Below are 21,776 nucleotides of genomic sequence, written 5' to 3'. Positions count from 1 at the left end.
ATTGAAGTTTTTCTCTTAATTACAGTTTTTGCAGTCAATTCTGTTGTATTTATTTATTGCATTAAAAAATGCAAAGTGTGCTTAAAAATCAGAGATATCAAAGCCCCTTCTGACAGGTTTACATGTAACATCTTTCAAAAAATGATTACACTGCATTTATGTGTATGTGGTTATAAGCTAGTGAACAACACTGGATTGACAAGTGCGGAAATTGAATTTCTCTATCTAAAAACAGATACACAGCAAGCAGCAACAGTGTAAGCTTCTTTAACAATCCTCAACCTACGTGCTACCCATATGACGGTGGCTGGGGCGGTAACATGACATTTTTGAACCCAGCATACATTTTGCCCCCAATCCTTGCACTTCTTCAAGGTTATCTTTGGGTACATCCTATCTCTTTGGTTTTGCAGATTCTCCTACTCCATAGCAGGAGATTGCAAAAAAGATCAGACCTATTCACCCCAATTTTAATTTATTCCCTTTACTTTTTCCTTGCAAGCACTCTGTTGGCGGGCTTGAGGAATAAAATCTTACCTCATTCCTGTGAATGTCATTGCCCCAGCCTGTCATTTTGACTATCATTTGTCAAGCCTATTCTGGCTCCCTGTTCTCTGTATTCTGTGAGACTAAGAGGAAGTAGCTTCTTAACGGCTATTTTCAAAGGCTCCCAGAGGCTATTCCCAATATTTTTACTATCCTAGGATGCAATTTCAGCCTCTCTTAGCAGACTTGGATATTTCATGTGGTTGCCAGAGTTGTCCCACATCTTGGGGGAGGAATCCATGAAAGCCTGTCCAAAGCAGCTTCCTTATTTACCTTCAGATGTTATTTTTGTTTAATCTGTCATGATGACCATTCAGGAAGAAAACAAAATTCACAAAGTATCCCTAACTGGATTTCCCTAATAGTCCAGAATACTTATAGCAATAACACAGTAAGTGAAGAGATGAAAACTCTATTTGCTGTAGTTATTTTAGTCGTCTGCATCTTTGCTGTAGCATCCTTTGCTGGTAGTATTCTAAGGTATTTTGGCAGATTTACCAGCATTTAGAGGAAAACTTCTAAGCTATTTCCTGCAGCCATCTAAACAGAGTATGTCTAAAAGGGCCTTCAGAGCAGTAGGCACAGTATTGGAATAAAATGGAAAAGATCAACTGATCTTCTACCAAACAGGTTGGGAGATCTGGGAACCACTCTTGTAAATTAATCATTCTGTAAATGCAGCTATCTCTGATCAAAACATACCTCTATCAGCATCAAGAATTATTAGGTCCTTCTAAGAATGTTCTTAGAACCTTTGTGTCTATTTTCTGCCCCATTCATATGTGTCTGGATGCTGTCTGATTTACTTGTGCAAATCCCAAGCCAAACGAATCCAATGATGATAGAAACATTGCTTGGAATGGAGGTCTAGAGGTGTCCGGTCCAACCTCCTGAACGTCACAGGAATGTGTCCAGTAGTAGATCAGATCATCTATTGTTTTGCCTCACCAAATCCTAAAATCCTCCACGGGTAAGATACCACTACATCTCTGGATGATCTGTTCCAGTACTGCACTACCCTCCTAGTGAAGGGTTTTCTTTTTTTTTCCTAATGTACAACCTGAATCTGCTGAGCCTCAATTTGTGGCCATTACCCCTTGTTTTAGCAGCAGACTCTGCTGAAAAGTGCTTGGCACCATTGTCTTTATAACTCGCTTAAGAAGATGAAGACTGCAACCAAATCCCATCCTAGCTTCCTCCTCACCAGGCTAAAATAGCCCATGATATAGCCATATTCAATGTTCCTGATTACTTTCTCCTATGCATGTTTGGAAATGAATTGCAGGAGGATTTGCTCCATGATTCTTCCAGTTTCTGAGTTGCTGGAGATGTCTTCAGTTCCCTGGGTTCTCCATCATCGCTGTCATCAAGATGGGCATAATATTAATCTCTGTCCAAACATGAGGGACACATCACAATGACAGTTTAGAGATAACTGTGAGACACCTTGCAATCATATCAGCCAGCTCTTCCAGCTCTTTTGAGAACATCCCATTCAGTGCCACGGATGATATACTAAAGGAATTAAATATTTTATAAACTAAATCTAGCCTCATTTCCTACTTTATAAATATTTCTGTCTTTGTAAACGACACATGCATGAGCTGTCAGCTGCGTTTATTATTAATCACGCCACTTCTTCATATTGTACATATGTTAAACACATATGCTTTGATGCTGTAAAACTCTGAAGCAAGTTTGCAACATAAAAACTCGTATTTACAGATTATAAGGATTATATAGGCAATGTAAAATGGAATAACTTTTTACCACCAATTTAAAAAAAGTTACCATCACAATCTAAGTCACTTTTCTATTGGATGAAAACAAAAGTCTGGGACAAGTTCTTAGCTGTGCTGGAGACTTCCCGCACGACAATTAATTTCTGCATCTCAATTACTCACCTATTAAATGAAGCTAGTACCTCAGTACAAGAATGTTAAACTGAGTCCATTAATGCTTGTAAGTTACTGGGGTTGACAAATATAGAAGACAATGCGAAAAGTCCTTTCCTGAGAATATTATTCAATATTACGTTTAGTTAAAGGTTGATGAGAGCAGGCCTACTTATGAATGTGCCAGAATATTCACTTCAGGCTGATGCAGGAAAAAAAAAATTGAGAAGTCAGCAAAAAACTCCTGGCCAAAACCTTTTTTTCCTCAATTAAAAATTGCAGTTTTGTTATTCAAAATTTAGACTGATTTTTCTATATTCAGTCAATTATAGCAATACAGTAATAGTAATGTGACAATACTAGTACGTTCAGTAAAATTTTAATCAAAATTCTGAGTCTAAAATGAATCAAAAAAGTGTTAGTATTTTCAAATTTTTGCCATTGAAAACAACTCCATTTTATCAGGATAATTAAATGAACTTACTCCAGATGAAGCAGATGATCTCTTAAAATCCATTCCATCCCTTTATTCTGTGAAGAAAAGTTCAGAAGGAAATAAAAATATATGGAGCCAACTCAAAGAATGATATTCATTTTTTAAATTATTAGTTTTTCATAAAATTTATTAAGTCAACAAAACTGTGGGGTTTTTTTGTAATCTCTCAATGGAACTTGAAAATTATTTCTTTTCTGAGAAAGATCATCAAATGAAAATCATGTCATACTGCTCTAGAACAAACATATTCAAAACATTCCAGCTTCAGAAAAGGGAGAAGAGCAGTTCCTTTCAATGTCTCTTCCGAACCGATGTCTAATGAGGGTTTTCACAGTTAGAGTTTGCTGCCAGGTTTTTTTTTACTGGGGCCTTCAAAAGCACATGACTTCTGGGTTTTTTGGACCTGGGTGTACCAATAGGTCTTTGTGCCAAAAGGTGCTTGCTGCTTCAGGGCCTATTACTATAAGCTTTCCTGGACAAAGCTCGTCTTAATGAAAAAGAATATGAAGAGATGTTCTGAACAGTTCCTGAATCTGATTCTTGCATGGTCCTGGTCCTATATATTTTAAATAAGCTAGTCTTTAAGGAATTTCAGTTTTCAGTGAGATATGTAACCTTGTTGGCCAAGAAGGCCAACGGCATCCTGGCCTGTATCAGAAACAGTGTGGCCAGCAGGAGTAGGGAGGGGATCGTGCTTCTGTACTCGGTGCTGGTGGGGCCGTACCTCGAATCCTGTGTTCAGTTTTGGGCCCCTCACTACAAGAAGGACATTGAGGTGTTGGAGCGTGTCCAGAGAAGGGCGACGAAGCTGGTGAGGGGTCTGGAGCACAAGTCTGATGAGGAGCGGCTGAGGGAGCTGGGGGTGTTCAGTCTGGAGAAGAGGAGGCTGAGGGGAGACCTCATCGCTCTCTACAGTTACCTGAAAGGGGGTTGCAGAGAGAGGTGGTTGTTGGTCTCTTCTCCCAAGTGACAAGCAATAGGACAAGAGGAAATGGCCTGAAGTTGCACCAGGGGAGGTTTAGATTGGATATTAGGAAAAATTTCTTCACTGAAAGCATTTTCAGGCATTGGAACAGGCTGCCCAGGGAGGTGGTGGAGTCACCATCACTGGAGGTGTTCAAGGAACATGTGGACGAGGCATTGTGCGACATGGTTTAGTGGGCATGGTGGTGTTGGGTTGATGGTTGGACTTGAGGATCTTACAGGTCTTTTCCAACCTTAATGATTCTGTGATTCTGTGATGCTGTAATTCAGAGAATGACCTGTCGTTAAGATCAGACAAAGGGCATCAAAGCTGAAATCTTAAAGTAATCCACCAGGATTTTTAATTTTGCTAACAACACCCAGTTGATAAGAAACACTGTGGAGTCTCATTGCCATGGGAGGTATGTGATACTGAGATTCAGCTTTTGACTGAGGCAGATAAAGGTACATGCCTCTATGGAGGTGTCCACATGTGATCTATGGGTCTAAGCCCCTATTATGATCCACAGAGCTCTACAGTAGCATTAAATGAGCCTAGGATACACTTCCTCTAAGCCTGCAGTAGACATTTACAAGTGAGTTATTTGAAAGCCTCACCAGATCTCAACTGTTCCCTTCCAATCTTTTTCCCAAGCCTCAACTTTCACATTAATAATACTTCTCTTTACTGCTATACTCACTGCATAAGGCAGCTTTAAAACGACTCCTTCTGAGTCTGGAGAGGCAAATTTTGTCCCTCTCAGTATTACTGACTTTCACTGTTATTATTGGAGGTACAGCCACACCAAGAGTCCTAGTGAAACTAAGTGGTTTTAATTCTGATGGTTGTTGGATTTACATGCAGAAAAGGGAGCCAGTAAACTAAGAGATCATTTAGGTCACCAGCCTTTAAATACGGCAGTCAGGAATATCTGAGAATTTCTAGCCTTCCTTATTTAAGCATGATTTTGCATGTATTTTAGATTAAAATCCCCCAAACAAAAGTGGGGGGAGGGGAAATATTTTAAAGTAGTTCCCCATAGTTTCAATAAATAGGTAGAAGACCTCCATCTGTAGACTCAGTCTTTTTAAGCTTGTACCTTGCCAGTGAGAGTAAAGGCACCTACTGATGACTTAAATTCGCTTAGGATTGAGCCCACCTTAAACTCCTTGTTAAATCAGAAACTATTGGTGCAAGACTGGCTCTCTTGCGAAGTAAATGGCGATGCATACCTTTACCATGATAACCCAGCACTGTGTGTTGCGTACTCCCTCAGGAAGTGGGAGGCATGAATTTTAGGACCTCCTTGGCTTTGCGTGTTTAAAACCATCTCTCTAACATCCCAAGAGGATGGCTTGCCCTCCAGGCTAAAGCATACTCTTGTCAAAAGCACTTCCCAACATTTTAGCCAGGTTATGTGGCTGAGCTAGTTAAGTGAGGTCAGAAACAGGCAAATAAAAAGTAAACTATGAATGCAATTAATGATTAAAAAAGATAGGAAACATACCTAGAAATGTGCCAAAGAGTGTCCTGGTGCCAAAACCTCATACTGTTTCTGGTTTGTATACAGTAGAGGAACTTGTTATAATGCAAATGATTTTTTTTTTTTTACTATCTACACAAGGAGTCAAGGTACCTAACAGTAGCTATAGCCAAAGTGAAAAGTCTAATCTCTGATGTAATTTAGAGCTTAAAAACTGATGATAAAAGTGCTGCAGCCCTTCTAAAATTGACTGTGTATCTGGGAGAGAAAGTAGCACCTCATTTGTCCTTGTTCATTTCAATAAACTCAGGATTAGTCACATAATTTAGCCTCAAATTTCAATGTGTTCACTCATTATGGTTATGGCGGTAGTGGTTTTAGGGTATATTGGAACATATCTGATCACATTACTTTGAAGTTTCCATTACAACCCCATGAAACAACTACATACTCATTTTGCTTAGCTTCTTAACCCCTTTGCTCGCTGCAGCAAGCAGCGGAGAGCAGAGAGTTTTAATGCAGTAAAGTTGACTAAGTGAATCAAAACACTATAAAGTGTTTCTTAGGGTTCAGGAGGCTTTTTTCATGCGTTTGTGACCTTGGCAGACCTAGGAAGGCTTGCAGTGGGGCTGTGTTTGAATGAGAAACTTCTTAGCCAGATTTGGAGATAAGTAGTGGTTTTACAGATCAGGAAGTTAATCAAGTCGGGTGTCTGACTGAGAGCAACATAGAATTGTACCACTAAGATTGTTCTGATCAGGAGACATAAATGAGACATAAGGATTTTTTTATTATTTTTTTTCCCATGTAAAGAAAGATTTCCTGCAGTCTTTGCAAATACAGCATCACTGAATTTGGTCTCCTGGCCAAACACAGGTATTTGCAGTTTACCCTGCTTAAATTCTCTTTGAAATGTCAAATGGATATTATATTCTTCAGTCTTGGATTATTGAGAAATATCACAATACACCAACAAAGAGCCAGGAGAATCTACACGCTAAGGTCACAGGTGAAAACTCTCATATCTGGGCTGTAAGATCTGGAGCTGTAATATTTGGGCTGTCTGCCTTTAATATAGTAGACTCATGATTAACTGAGCTATCTGGACAGTTGGCAGACTTCCCTCCACAGCCCAAGGAAAATCTCTGAGTTGCAGAAAAAAGACAACAAGCACAACTCCAAAGTGGAAAATAAGTGCTTAATTTAGAATACAGTAGGTAGCCAGAGCTCAGACACCTACAAAAGGAAAATTTGGTGTCCTGATCCTTGTACTAAATACTCTACTTCCCTAAAGAGTTTTGTTTCATTTAAAGCATATAACCGGTTATCAAAATGATCTCATTCATATATGTCTTAAACATTTTTATATGTTTTATGTTATCTTCTTTTGTGAACATTTATTACTTGACAATGTGGAATGACAACTGTGCTTAAATAAAGGGACTAGAAAAGCCACCATAATGTGGCCATTATTTTTCTCTTATGGTATGTATTGGGAAGCGTTCCCATATTTTTCCTAACTCTTGTCTTTACTTTGGCAATATGTGTCATGAAAACAGGAGTGTCAGGCAGCCCTGAATTTGCTATGGAGAATGAAGTGTATTGCATGCTTTTGATGCCAGAAATAGCTCAACAAACAAAGAGTAGCATCAAATGGAAATGAAAATACAAATGCAAAACTTCTCAGAAAATCTTTCACCAGATTTATATAGCTCAGCTTTAAAAAAACTGTGGAGGAGGTCAGAAACCTGACATCCCGCATTCTCTATATTTTATCTTTCTTGTAGAAAAGAAGGCAAGAAATTTCTAATATCTCCTGACTGAAAGTTCAGCCCAGCTCCTGGTGATCAAAGTTGTTCATACTACCTTGTGAACAAATCACCAGACAATGATCTCTGTGTCCCGAGTAGCCATTTGGGCATTGGATATGCTAACCTCTTTTTGTCAGAGATAGTCTTGGTCAAAGAATTAACTTCTCTACCTTTCAATCTTCCCACCTCCAAAATAAAGCTAATCTTACTTGCAAGGTTTGTAGGAAGTGCAATGAATAACTGCAAATTGCTTTTAAAAATCTCAAATCAAAACTCAGCAAATTATTCTTAGTAGTAGTATTACTAATAAACCTGAAGAAATAAGCTCATCTTTCACCTTGCCTGGAACCATAAAAAGCGAAATAGGACAACATTTTCAGTAGTGGTATGTAGCTGGATGAGGCTGAGAGCAGCACAAAATGTTTTATCCAGCAGTAATTTAAGGAAAGTCAGAGTGCACTAAAAGAGTAAATAAGTGTGGTAACATGGTGACAATCTATAACAGCCACTGTGCTGTATTGAAACTGATACATGGCATGGGCAAGGTAAGGGGGAATATGAATAAAAATGTGTCCTACTGTGCCAAAGTTTCAGTGTATTTTAGTTTTCAGCCCCATAAATATTTATCAGCCAGCATTGTGGGGTTATATTAGAGAAGCAAGAAGCATGGGTTCTACTAGATTATTCCTGAAAACATCATATAACTTAATTTTCTTTTGTCAGTCACTTTTCTCTTGGATAATGATAAAAGCCACTGGCTAACCAAAGTGAGTTTGGTGGTCGTTTTCTGATTCCTACTAAGAAAATACCCTTATCACAGATTCCAAATCAAGAAATTATAAATTATTTCAAATTTGAACTTCCCATGATCTAAGCAGTGTCTCGGTCAGCAGACTCTAACACTGATGCATACTGGTTTTTAATCGCTTGGCAGAATGGTAAAAATGAATCCCAGGAATTGTGTCTTTCTGAGTCCTCAGAACTCTGAATCAGTAAGGCCAGTGCAATGCTTATTAGAGCAAAGAATTTGACTCAGAAAGTTAGGACATAAAACCTAATAGTCCCAATATTAAAACTATTAATTGACACTGTTCTTATTTAATTAAAAAAGGAAAAAAAGTAATCTTTTGGACTTGGTTCTTTTAGGGAGTTTGGGATGACTATGTTTAAGTTAGTATTTTCTCTTGAGTTTTGGTGGAGACAGAGGGGTATCTCCGGAGTATAATCCCAATTTTAGAGTGAACAGACTCATCCTGTACTGTGCCTTCACTCTCTTCAAAAACTAGAAAGGGAGCATAAGATGATTAGGCTCCCATTTCACGTTTCTCTATTACATGTCTAAAGATAGATTGACCTTTATAAACAAACATATTTACTGCACTAATACAACAGAAGACATCTGGTCTTTGAAGCACACATCATTTCAAAAATAAGATTGCTTCCTGCTGTATGTAGACGTAAGAAACAGCTATAAATAACCACCTTTTTTTTTTTTTTTCCTGAACTATTTTAAATGTCACCAGTACTGAGAAAAGTTTCTCTCCAGTCATGTCAAAATGTGGAATCCAGCCTGACCAAATAACAATGAATTTATCATATAAACCATTTCCAGTCATCTTCATCATGTGCCCTTCATGGGACTCAGCATTAATTAGGAGCATAACGCTGGAGAAATTGCCAGTGTCATCAAACCCAGATTCAATTAATGCAGACAACTACCTCATATGACCCTGCTGACAACTCTTCACATGCTGTCTCAAGGCAGTGAGATTTTTTTCCCCCATGCCTCTGATCCGAGGCTATCCTAGAATTTTACTGCTCCAGAGTTTAGAAACTTTCTCTGGATTTCCAGCTTACATTTATTCTCAAGCTGATTTTCCTAGGTCTGTACTGTCCTATAACTAAAGGACTGTGTTCCTCTCCACTCTGAATTAGATGGGGTAGTCAGCTAAGGATCAGAATAGCTGGAGTTGAATTAATATGGGCTGTGTTACACTAAATCACAGAATTACAGAATCACAGAATCACTAAGGTTGGAAAAGACCTGCAAGATCATCAAGTCCAACCATCAACCAAAAAAAAAAAACTCATGCCCAACAAACCATGTCCCACAATGCCACATCCACACGTTCCTTGAATACCTCCAGTGATGGTGACTCCACCACTTCCCTGGGCAGCCTGTTCCTGTGTGTCACCACTCTCTCAGTAAAGAAACTTTTCCTAATATCCAGTCTGAATCTCCCCTGGCGCAACTTGAGGCCATTTCCTCTTGTCCTGTCGCTAGTCACTTGGGAGAAGAGACCAACACCCACCTCACCACAACCCCCTTTCAGGCAGTTGTAGAGAGCGATGAGGTCTCCCCTCAGCCTCCTCTTCTCCAGACTGAACAACCCCAGTTCCCTCAGCTGCTCCTCACAAGACTTGTGCTCCAAATGTCACACGAGCTGAGCAACGTCCCTCCTGACATACAATTCTGACATGAATCTTTGCTTCTGGATTTACTATTCCCTTACCTGCCCTTCTTTGCAGAAGCAGATCCCTGATCCTTTGAAGATCCTGGGGAATATGTGACCAGATGTTTCTAACGCCCTTTCCACAGTAATTTTCAAGCACTCCGTGAACAGCGACAACCACCAAGCTCAGTGCATCAGCCTCTGGGATATGCTGAATAGTGCGTCAGACGTCTTTAAAGAAACCATCGTCCAGACTTTCATAAAGACAACCACTTTTGGTTACTGTTCCATACAGTGACAGAGTGGAATTAAAAGAAAAGCAACTTCTCCAGAAAAAAGGTAAAGCTGTGCCCTCTCCAGGAGTATCTGCTACCCTCTCATACCTGTCTCTGGAGCTGCAGGTAGTAATAGAGAAGAGGAGTAGCGATACTTGAAGCCAAGCAGTGAAGAAAATAAAATAACTAAATAGAGAAGGAAAATGATGTATTTGTACTTCACAAAAGCATGGCAAGGGCCATCCTTGGTCTCCATTCCTTTCTATGGTATTTAAATGGTTAAATATGTACCACATCCCCTAATTAAGAGGGCTTCCTCAGTTCAGGTAACAGGACCTTGAGTTGTCCATAGTGATAGCCCTTTGTTGAATACCCTTGTGTTGGCTTGTTGTATGTGGTTATGTATCATAGCAAGCGGGATCTGGGGATGTGGGATGGGTCTGAATACCAGGAGCTATAGAAAACATAAATAAAACAAAATGCCTTATTAAAGTGACTGAGTTTTGAATTGTGTCGATTGCTTTTAGAAACAGAAAACAGATGTGTTTTCAGTTTTGCTTGGTTCAATGCCCAGGCGATGATTGCACTGGAATAGCAGTTTTTAGTAGTAGGCATGTTGAGGGATTTGTTTCAATTCTACCTGTTTTGTTGTGGGAGGAGGAAATTTAAATAATATTTTAGGGTTGCAGCGTCAAGCACAAACTGCAACGTTTCTCAAGCATCACGATATCACATTTTATTGTGTGAAAAATTTCCAGCTTGCTCTGGGGGTGTAGCAGGATCACGTAAGGAGGAGGCTGTGTCTCTGAGATTCACTGCAGCCTTTGAGGGAGGCAAAGTTTATCAGGAAAGGAACTATGGGAAATCAGAAAGTAACTTCCTCTCTAAGACAAGTTGTGCTTGGGTGTTTCTTTCTGGATAGGTTCTGGCCCCTTTGAGTTTGTTTGCGGTCATGACAAATAGCTGCTTCTGTGATACTTATTCCTTATATGTTCTTCATTTTATTCCTTATGTGTTCTTCATTTTCTGGGTGCTGAATTTTGAGACCCTGATTTGTGCATGAAACCCATGGTAGAATGACATAAAAGCGCTCAGAGTCCCATTGAGTGGTGCTCTAACTCCGATCCATCCTTCTCTTCCGAAGGCTGCAGGGTCAGGTGAACCTCAAACAAATTAACAAATGATCTCATAGGTGTGAAACTGAAAATCTGACAAATCCAAAGCTCCTTAACAGATTTCTAACTAAGTGGGTACTGGCGGATCAAGACCACCGTGATGAAATCTTTGTTTGTCTGCTTCAGATTAGTTTTTACTCTTGACCTCACTAGAGGCAGTACGGAACTAACACTTATTTCTCTCATTCATTTTAACCAGAAACTTCATCTGGAAGAAGGGGTGGGGGGGGAAAAAGGACATTATTATAAAAACTTTAGGCTTGGAGAAACTGTACTTGCAAAAACGAATAGTCAGACAATTTTGGAGAAGCTCTGCATGTGACATTTTTGTAAATAGATTACAAAAGTACTACAGAGGATTTGACATTATTAACACTAAAAATATTACGAGAATCTAATCCTGCAAGATGCTGAGTCTATGGGAACATGCAGCATTTGGCAGCTCTCAGGAAGCTCTCAAAAACTCTTAGATTCAGGCTTAAAGTGTTGTGATCCTGAGTTGCCCATTAAAGACGCACTAAATGTTTCCACTAAGGGAAGTCCCAATTATGTGGTTTTATATAGAAATAGGGAAAGTTAATGAATGGAAATGTAACAGCTCTGACGCTGCTGAAGCACTGAGCTGTCATCCTCATAATTTTCCCAGAGAGATAAATATGCTTTTTCCAGCTTCTCAGAAGTTATTATTGCATCTGAGTTACAGGCAGTCTGGAGGAAGAGGAGGGGGAAAATCAGTAGCAACTTTTTGAGGTTTTTCATAATGAGAATTTTAAAAGCTTTTTTTAAATGAACGGTACGGAAATGCCATATTTTTATTAAAGAAGAAAACATGGATTATGAACTTGTTTGTATCTAATAAAATAGTCATGTTGGCGAACATGCCAGCATATCATGTTAGAAAATTCCTGAATTCAAAAGCAGTCTTAATTTCGACTCAAACTTTTGAGGCTCACAGTTGTCCTGCAGAAGACCCTAAAACCACAGGGTTTTTAGCCCTTCCATTTGGAAAAGAGACCAAGATGCACTGAAGGGGGATAAGATTACAGGCTGAATTTTAGGTAAGATGCTACTGGAGCACATGCAATCTGTACCCTGTTTTAGTTATCTGTATTACAGTGAAAAGATTCACCTTCCAGTCTGTTTCAGTTGTCTACTGAAGAACTCGTTTTGGTTAGAAACCCAACTTTTATACTACTAGAGTGTATTAGATTAATGCTACTTATCCTGTCTGTTGTTTCCACCATCTGTCTCTCTGCTTGTTTCCCTCTATTTTTATACTCCTGGTAGCAGACACATAAAAGCTCCCCTGTTTCCCTCTACAGCTTTTTGCTATTACAATGATAAGCAGCTGGCACTCTCCGCTGAGATCAGAGCCCTTTTGTGCTACAGGTTGCAGATGCACTTTCTAAACAGCAGCTTCAGCCCTAAGGACTGTCCTGTGCGAATACAGCAAGGAAGGATGGATGCAAAAGTGACCATGTGACGGCAGGTGAATTTGACATAATCCTCAGCCTGTCTGCATTGAGAATCAAACCCGTTTCTTGCTGTCAACCCTGCATGCAACCCAATAAACCTTCACATCTCTGTGCTTTTCCTGGTTTTAGTGTCATTTTGAAAGAGCATTAGTAGTGATGCAAATGAATGCAAAGCCATAGTAAGAGACAAGAGGCAATTCATTAGGCCCCGGGCAGATAAAATCTGTACCCACCAAAGTAGGTAAATCCTCAATGTTGTGTTTAGACATAGGTGTCTGCAGTGTAGGTTTGTCCCACGGCAAGTGTGTGTGTCAGCCTGGGCTCCCTGACACATGTGCAGAGGGAGTCCGTATAGACAACGGGTGAAATTAATCTCATCTTAAAAGAAGATGCTCATGTTTGTTGGGTTGACTCACATCCTTATTTCCATTGACTTTACTGACTATAGAGTCTATTGCCTGTTAACTATAACGACAAGGTAAATGATCAGCTTATAAAGAGATGGTTGAATTGCGCACCTCCAAAATAGAGCAGAAGAACCTGTTTTTAGTTCCTTTATGTGAGACTAAGCTGCACTCTACAGAAGACCATAGCATTTTCATACATATGAGCTTCAGAGACTTCGTTGTATGTGTTCAGCTATTTCATTTGATTATATGTAGAAACTCAGTGGTTGCACCTTCCTCATTTAGAAATTTCCCTCCCACCCCAAATTCTCAGGTCACTTTATAGCTGACAGTTTTATGCCCTTTTATTTTCTCTGGGGCACTGGCAGGTGGGGAGCAGAAAGAAGGAGAGAAGATATGTAAAAGGAGGTTGTTTCATCCCATATTTTGCAGATACCCCAAATCAGAATATGAACGTGTTCAGGCTTTTATCATCTCTAGCTCCTGAAATATTACAACTACTTTCTGCAGAATGACCTGTTTGCAGTGCTTCGTTTCTGCCGACCCAGAAGCAGAGGTGGAGCAAAAAGTTGGGAGAGGAAACTATGCACAGCTACTGACTGTCTTCGTATTTCCACTTATCACATTTTAGGCATCCAGTCTTGGCACATAAAGGGAGAAACAACTACCAATACCTAAAGAAGTCAAGTGTTCAGCATCCTAGTGTTCGATGAGTAGCAAAGCCAGCATGCTTGGCAGGGAAATATGTTTACGGATCACATCATGCTCTTGAAAGACAGAATATTTCTCTCACACTATCATCATTTGAAGTCTTTATGTTTGACAAAGAGATCAGAAAGAGCTTGTAAAGGATATCTTGGTGAACGAGGTTAAGCCAGAGTGGTTTTCAGTACAAAAGAAACCACATGTCTGCTTGTTCCTGTATGTGGTAGAGCCCTTACAGGTAAAACAGCACAGATCAAAAGGGGGACCCCTCCCCAAATTATAACTAAGTTATACCACAAGGCAATCCGCTTTAGAATTCCCCTATTTTTGTCCTCAATTTATATCCTCTGTTAAAAAGTATCTGGTGATGATGTTAATATGCAGCATGCCTTGAATCCTAACAGGCAGAGTAGGTTAACTGAATGTAATTTCAGGTTTGTGTTTTTCCTTCCATGCTTAAAACTTCCTACCTGCCCTGAGATGCCTCGCCTCGCAGCTACTTCTGGAAAGTATCAGCAATTACACAAAACCCAGAAAATATCCAAGCAACAGTAGATACGTTAAAAGATTTATGGTTTATATCAAGGCTTTTTACCACAAACATTAATGCAAACAGAAACCGGCTATTCACTCGAGAAACTGTTAGTTTTTATAACAGATGGGATAATGCGTTGACCTTAGACATAGGAGTGAAATGAGCATATAGAGGTTTGCGGTCGCTGGGGAAAGGCTACATGATTCCTAAAAGTGGACTAACAAGAACAGCTAACCTTGCAGCGAATTCCTGTGTTCCTTTGATTATTTTTTTATAAGACCATGAAGATGTTTTCACATCAAATATATTTTAATGTGAGAAATCAAGGTATGTTCTCAGGTATTTTCAAACAATGTTTCACAGTGTGATGTACATGAATATAAAATAAAATGTTTAATATTAAATGAAGTACCCAACAAACAGGCACAGTTAACAAAAATAAATTATGCAGTTAAAAGTCTTATAAATAAAACCAGATGAAAAATAGATGTCATAGATAAAGTGGAGAGAAAAGTGTTTTTCCCTGGAAAAAAATTCTGACATCTGTCCTTGGTCTTGTTTCTACTATGTTTGAGAGAGGTTGAGGTAAGAACAACTAAAGTCTCATCTTCCTTAAGGAACTTAAATTGTGCTTATTAATTTCGCAACCTACCATTTCTCTTGTTTTAGTTTATGAAAATACAGTATTTCCTAAAACAGCTTTTAATAGTGCATGTGACTGTTTAAAAAGATTAAATGACTTCAAAAGCAATTATTTACCTGGCTTATCTTTATCTCTACCAAATATTTATAACTTCACAATTATTATTTGTTTCACATTATTTGACTGCTTAATGACCTTGTCACCATCAATACGTTCGTCCTCTAAAGTCTGCAGTGGGGTAAAGGAATGGTCTTAGTCCTAAAGAAAGGGGAATTAAGGCAAAGCAAATGCAAGTGTCTTTCATGACATTAAGGAATTACTTCAACTCTTTGTGATTCCCACCCTCTGTTTAAACTGCAAATCTAAGCTTCAGGTTGGAGCTGGATTTGACTGTTTAGTTGAACCACCTCATGTACAGTTAATGTACTTTTAATGGGCACGGATCTAATGCATATATTTAAAAACCATAGAATAGATTATGACCACATTCAGCACATCTAAAATTCAGTAAATATCATAAGAAAACTGACTATTTCAGTTTTTATAATGTAAGTATTACTTTACGTTTCACAGGGAAGTATCCTTACGTATACTTCATCCAAACAACGACGTGCCTTAAGCATATCACTGACTATACAATACATAAAGAGCAATGTTTTACTTTTCGTTCAAGTAAAATAAATAAATAAATAAAATTGTTTGCGCTGTGAATAAAAAGATCCATCCTTAGGGATACAGTGTGGTTTTCACATAATTACGGCATTAGCCTGAAGGCAAAATGCTCAAATGTGGAAGATTTTGCCTCACATGAGTTGTTTTACAGCATAAACACTGTTTCGGAAAGGTCCAGCCAACCATGTGGCCTGAGACTTAATTACTGAAAGAGCTAGGCAGTCCCAGCTACTCAATTAAGGAGCTATTTTCACTGACCCAAAGAGAGCTTCTGTCTAAAACCGAAGGACTCTGCGTAGGCACTTCTTGAAGAGCAGTGGATGTATATACCTTTCAGGGAAGAGAAGGCACCATGGGAATACAGCATAATAAGTAATAGCTCTTAGCCGGGTGGAACTAAGACATAAACTGTTAACTCCAATGGTGTGTTTCACTGTGGAGACCCAGATGCTAAATCATATGGGAAGACATATGTTTTCTCTGATGAATTAGGTCTGCCCCCTAAAAGAAATAAACTCTGTTTCCTAACATTATATTAATGATGCTAATGCATCTTGCACAACGATGAGAAGTGCTCCACTTTAGGAAGAATCTTGCTGCATACTTGTTCCCTGCTGCTGCTATTCAGTTCTTTATTATTGTGACGATTTATTGTTTGTTACTAAAGCCCTTTCCATTAAAAACCTCCAGCCTCCACTGCGGGTAAGTTCTTTCTAACTGATTGATTTGGGGATTTCCTCAAATTAAAGTAAAAATAGAGAATATGTCAAAGCCAAAATTAACATTTCCATACTTGACTATCTAATGGTTGACATGTGGAGCTGCAATTCTTCAGATGGGTCTCCGAGAGTGGAACTGTATTGAAATAGGTCCATAAAGACAAAACATTTTATTGAATAAAATATTTCCAGGCAGAATCTTCCAGCAAAAGTGGAGCTGTCTGTCAAGGGAAATGACTAGGATTAGACAATTTCTCTTCACAGCCCATTTTGGGATTCACCCGTTATTAGTTCTGACAAACCCTTTTCTCCCCAGCTCCAGGGAAATTCAAAATTAGAGGCTGCTGCTTTGTTTGGTGCATCCAGGGAATTGTACCCTTCAAATCCACGTTAAGTGCTCATACATAATGTTGAGCCAAAAAATGAGAAAGCAAATGAACTGGTCCTTGAGGGAGTGCTGCAGATCCTATTTTTTCCATTCATTGATGATAGCTGCTCAGTCTGTGTTGGTGGATGCCTAAGAAGGCTGTACCAACTCACAAGTACTTCCACCTACAGATACTATTTAGGCTGTATGACTGTAGGTTCCTTAACCCACTAGACATTTTATCGAATTTGCATTTGATTAGATGGGCATAGAACTGGGAACCCAGTCTGATTCAAAGACCCATCTGTCAAAATTTCCAGGGCTAACTAGACTGGCTGTCTAAGAGTATGTTTGCAGTGTAAGGCTGTTGTTCAGAGGCTTACCATTGCCAGATTTCATGCCTGTGTCAGGATGGTTTGTGAGTAAGCAACAATCTCCACCTTGCTCTGATTTTCATGCAAAGAAAGCGAAAAAACGTAGATCATAGGAAAGCCACAGAAGTCAGTGAAATATTTTGCAATCAGCAAAATCATAGGGCCAGGATTGCGGCCCACATGGTACATGTCTTACAGCCTAGCAAGAGCGTTGGGTGCCACAACAATTGTGTCGTGGTTTAACCCCAGCCGGCAACTAAGCACCACACAGCCACTTGCTCACTCGCCCCTGGTGGGATGGGGGAGAGAATCAGAAGGGTAAAAGTGAGAAAACTCGTGCGTTGAGATGAAGCCAGTTTAATAGGTAAGTAAAGGCCACATGCACAAGCAAAGCAAAACAAGGAATTCATTCACCACTTCCCATCGGCAGGCAGGTCTTCAGCCATCTCCAGGACAGCAGGGCTCCATCACGTGGGTTACTTGGGAAGACAAACACCATCACTCTGAGTGTCGCCCCCTTTCCTTCTTCTTCCCCCAGCGTTATATACTGAGCATGACGTCCTATAGTATGGGATATCCCTTTGGTCAGTTGGGGTCAGCTGTCCCGGCTGTGTCCCCTCCCAACTCCTTGTGCACCCCCAGCCTACTCGCTGGTGGGGTGGGGTGAGAAGCAGAAAAGTCCTTGACTCTGCGTAAGCACTGCTCAGCAGTAACTAAAACATCCCTGCTTTATCAACACTGTTTCCAGCACAAATCCAAAACTCAGCCCCATACTAGCTGCTATGAAGAAAATTAACTCTACCCCAGCCAAAACCAGCACAATTTGGTTATCATTGGGAGGAGAAATGCAAGAAACATGGAACAGAGGGACAGCTTTGCCAAAGGTTTCTGTGTGAGCTTGAGGAATTCTCTGAATATTGTCACCCAGAGCAAATAGCATGTACTCAGAGCTCATCTTCCCCTGTCCTTGTCTGGTAAATCTTTCAGGCTAGCAATTACGTTTTCGCACTGGCCCAGTACCGGGGGTGAAAGGTATGGGGGTACACAGCACTTGGCACAGCACTGAAGTCCGTTCTGCTATTGTGTATCTCCCCTTCACGAGTTTGATGAGCTTTTGTTGTGGGACACTAGATACTTTTAAAAAGATTTATCTCATCTGCCTCAAGTGATGTACAAATGAGTCTGAGCAATTTATCAAAGTTTCCTGTCTATGTGATGGAGATAGATAGATAACTACAGAAGTTTCTGTAGAAGAAGGGGGACCAAGGCAGGTTAATAGAACTTCATTAATAATGGTAGGGGTGTTTTGGGAAAGAAGGGGAGTATTTGTGGTGAAAAAGTGTTGTTCCCTCTTTTTCCCTGAGCTGTGCATGTATTTCTTGACCCGTGCTCACATAAAACAGTTGGATGTACACACACATTTATTTAGCCAGTGACTAGATTAAGCAGTTTCTTCTTAGGGGGGAAGGGAAATATGTGGTGGATAGCTGGGCCCTTTAAGATTTAATCTTTTTATCCTAATGATCATGTTACGTTTTGAATAATTTGGAGATCCAGGGACAGGACCAAGCATATAAATACAGTAGGAATTGGGACCTGTCACTTTCCTTTGCCCTTCAATTTCAGAAGACTGCTGGGGCGCAACCATACGGACATCCTCTCAAAAAGCTTTCAGCAATCTGGAGGTGCCAAGAGAGATGTGGGAGTGGACAGTGTCGTGGAGGTGTCTCAAATAATTTTTTCCACCTGCTGGGTAGAAAAACACAGGTTTGAGTGCTTATGTGGCCTTGGGCACAGATATCTTCAGTGAACTCCCTCAACTAACACCACCAATTTTAAATTCAGGTTGAATTGAAGTGGGATTGTGTTGAAGCAAGAAAACCTTCAGACCTGTGTCTCTTGGACAATGCCATTGGCTTTCTGAAATATCCCTCAGGCTCCCAGGAAGAAAACATTCCTTAGGGCTATTTATGAATTCGTGAAGTTCCCCTCATATGACATTAAACTGCTGAAAGCATCACTGGAAATCCCTCTACATAGGTGTTACCATTCCACACAGTTTTCAGTACTGTTTTCTGCTTCTCCATCTCACGGTTAAAATATTTCTGATAAATCTGTCAGTCTCAGTCTTGTCAGAGGGATCAGTCCTGGAGCCATATTTAGTGCAACAGCAGGAGGGAGGGGAAGGAAATGCCTTTTCTCACTTGCTGTAGGATATTGTGAAACCTGAGGGGATGTGGTTGGTTTTGATAGGTGTCGGAGGACTGCAGAGCCATAGAACAAAGCTTTGCAGAGATCCAGAGGGTCGTTTGGTTGGTCTCTTGCAGGGTCAACCAGACAGAGGTCTTTCTGACAGACATTTATCAATTCTTGCTACTCTTGAAATCACCCAAGAATAGGGGCTGCCTTCACACTCCTGAGGACAGACCATGTCTTCCAAAGCGTCGCTGTCCTTCCTATCATAAAGTTTCTCTAACGTAAAATCAGATGTAAAAGTTCCTTCCTGGGAAGTGTGTGCATTGCTTTCTACCTATGGTGAAAATCGAACAGTTTATTCTCTTTCTCTCCATGGTGTCTTTTGCAAATTTGAAGACTGTTTAATTACCTTTGACTAATTACACAGCCCAGACTATTACTGAATTTTTACTTCTAAAAAGACCTTTGATTTTTTCCCCTGCTAAGCACACACAGAGCTAGTCTGTGACACTGTATAATCCCATTGTGGGTACATTCTTCCTTCCTGACGTAGCCTCTTCTGCTTTCTTACAACCATTTGTCACACCTTAATTTGCCGTGGAGGAACACAGTGTGGGGTCTGTGAATGCTTTTCAACCTACATGATAATGTTTGTCTTGTCCCTCTTATGGTTTGCTTTAAGATTTGAGCTTCAGACACACCCCTGCCCACCATTGCTTCTGTATTCAACAGAAATTACTGATTCTTTTGCATGGCACTTGTTTGGACTCTGATGTGAACCCCGACTTCCCCCAACTGAGACAGGAGCTTAAAGACAGTGTCTGGGTCTGCCCAGTGAGAGACAGGGGAAGGAAGTAAAGGTTTAATTTCTTTTTTACACTGTTGTATCACATAGGTTTAAAATACAGAGAACGTCTTGATCTTGGTGCAGTCTATGCTATCAAGAAGGCATTTGCAGCCCCTCTACCCTGAGGGTTGTTGAAGCCACTGCCTCCTTGTCCAAAGAAAGTGGAGAGGATGGGAGGAGATGGGTGCTTGGATATATTCTGCTTGTTAGTTTTGGAAATAGGGTGAAATATCAAACTGTCCACAGGCCTGAGTGGGTTTTGTTGGATTTTTTTTAATACTCTTCGATGGAGGTATCTTTCTACCTTGTCCCTTTGAAGCTCAAATTTTATCCTTAGGATACTTGAAAATATGAGTGTGCCCAAGCTTGAATTCTAATTTTTTCTAAGAAAAAGATCAATCTTTTTTTTATTTTTAATGTTGTCCAAAAGAGAGTCTGTGCAGCAAAAGATAAATATTATCTCTTAATTTTCTCTCTTCAGAGATAATGCTGGGACCTAGGAATACCAGTGCATGGTAATATATATCAGACCATCCAGATCTTTTCCTATGAGAAAACTGCATACTCACAATTTCCTTGGTGGAAATAAACCTAAATAAATAATGTAATTGAAGATTTTAAAATCTTTTAGGGTTACAAGTGTTTTGTGGGTTTTTTTGGTTGGTTGGTTGGTTTGGTGTGGGGTTTTTTTACACTGGCTTGAATTGCCTTTCAGAATGAAACTCAACTGGAGGTTAAGAAAAGGACACCCAGGTGTCCTTTATGATGAATAAAGTTACAAAAGTAATAAATAAAACATGGCATCACTAACCACTGGAGACAGCTGGGGCTATTATCTGCACTGTAATGAAATACTTAAGCAGTGAACATATGTGATACTTGAAAAAGTGACCTTTGCTAAGCAACAGGATTTTTGTTCTCCCTTCTCTAGAAAAAATGAAAAAGTGCTGTATAGAATCCTACAATGTTTGCAGTTTTTTTAAAGCTTCTTTGGTTGTTACTTACAATCTAATGCAATAATGATGAGATACATAAGAGTGACAGCCTCAGAGACTGATGGCTCTGCTTACCTACACAGCTGGGAAAGCACCTCCATTGCACTGGACAAACCAACGTGCTTTAGCTGTGTCCTGCAGGGCCCTTCTAGAGTGAAGAGAGACTGGCTCAGTCTACACTGTTTGTAGATTTCTGTCTCCCTGAAGAAAGCACTGACCCTAGTGCCAGCAGGGTATTTTGATGAATGACTACTCATATTTGGATTAAACCCACCAAATGCATTTTATTTAGTGGAGCCAGCAGATAAGTAATGAATTTTGGATACTACTAAACCAAGACAAATGAGAATAGATGACTTAGACCTGGAAAGTTATAACAGCTCATCAATAGTCCCTTGGTACCATCTAGTGCCATCATCTACCAGTTGCCCTCACTACAAAATAACTTCAGTAGAATAAGAACATTGCTGTATGGTGAAGAATGGGGACAATAAAGAGTGGCAGCAGCATACTAGAAAGCAGTAACAATTTACAGAAATCCCTTCAAGCTGCCAGCAGGTGCTTAGAGTTACGGCTTATCAATGGTTCAGACTCTCCTCTGTATACTGTTGGTGGTGATCCAGGAAGCCAGTGAAGTTGTCCATTAGTGGTGCAGAGATCCGCACAGAATTGGAAAAAAAAAAAAAAAACAACTTAACGTTTATTAAAGATGGGATGTGGTGGTTCAGGATGAGTTTTGAAGA

The sequence above is a fragment of the Gavia stellata genome, chromosome 3 (assembly GCF_030936135.1).
Source record: "Gavia stellata isolate bGavSte3 chromosome 3, bGavSte3.hap2, whole genome shotgun sequence".
NCBI lineage: Eukaryota > Metazoa > Chordata > Aves > Gaviiformes > Gaviidae > Gavia > Gavia stellata.
Note: the sequence above shows the minus strand (reverse complement) of the source record.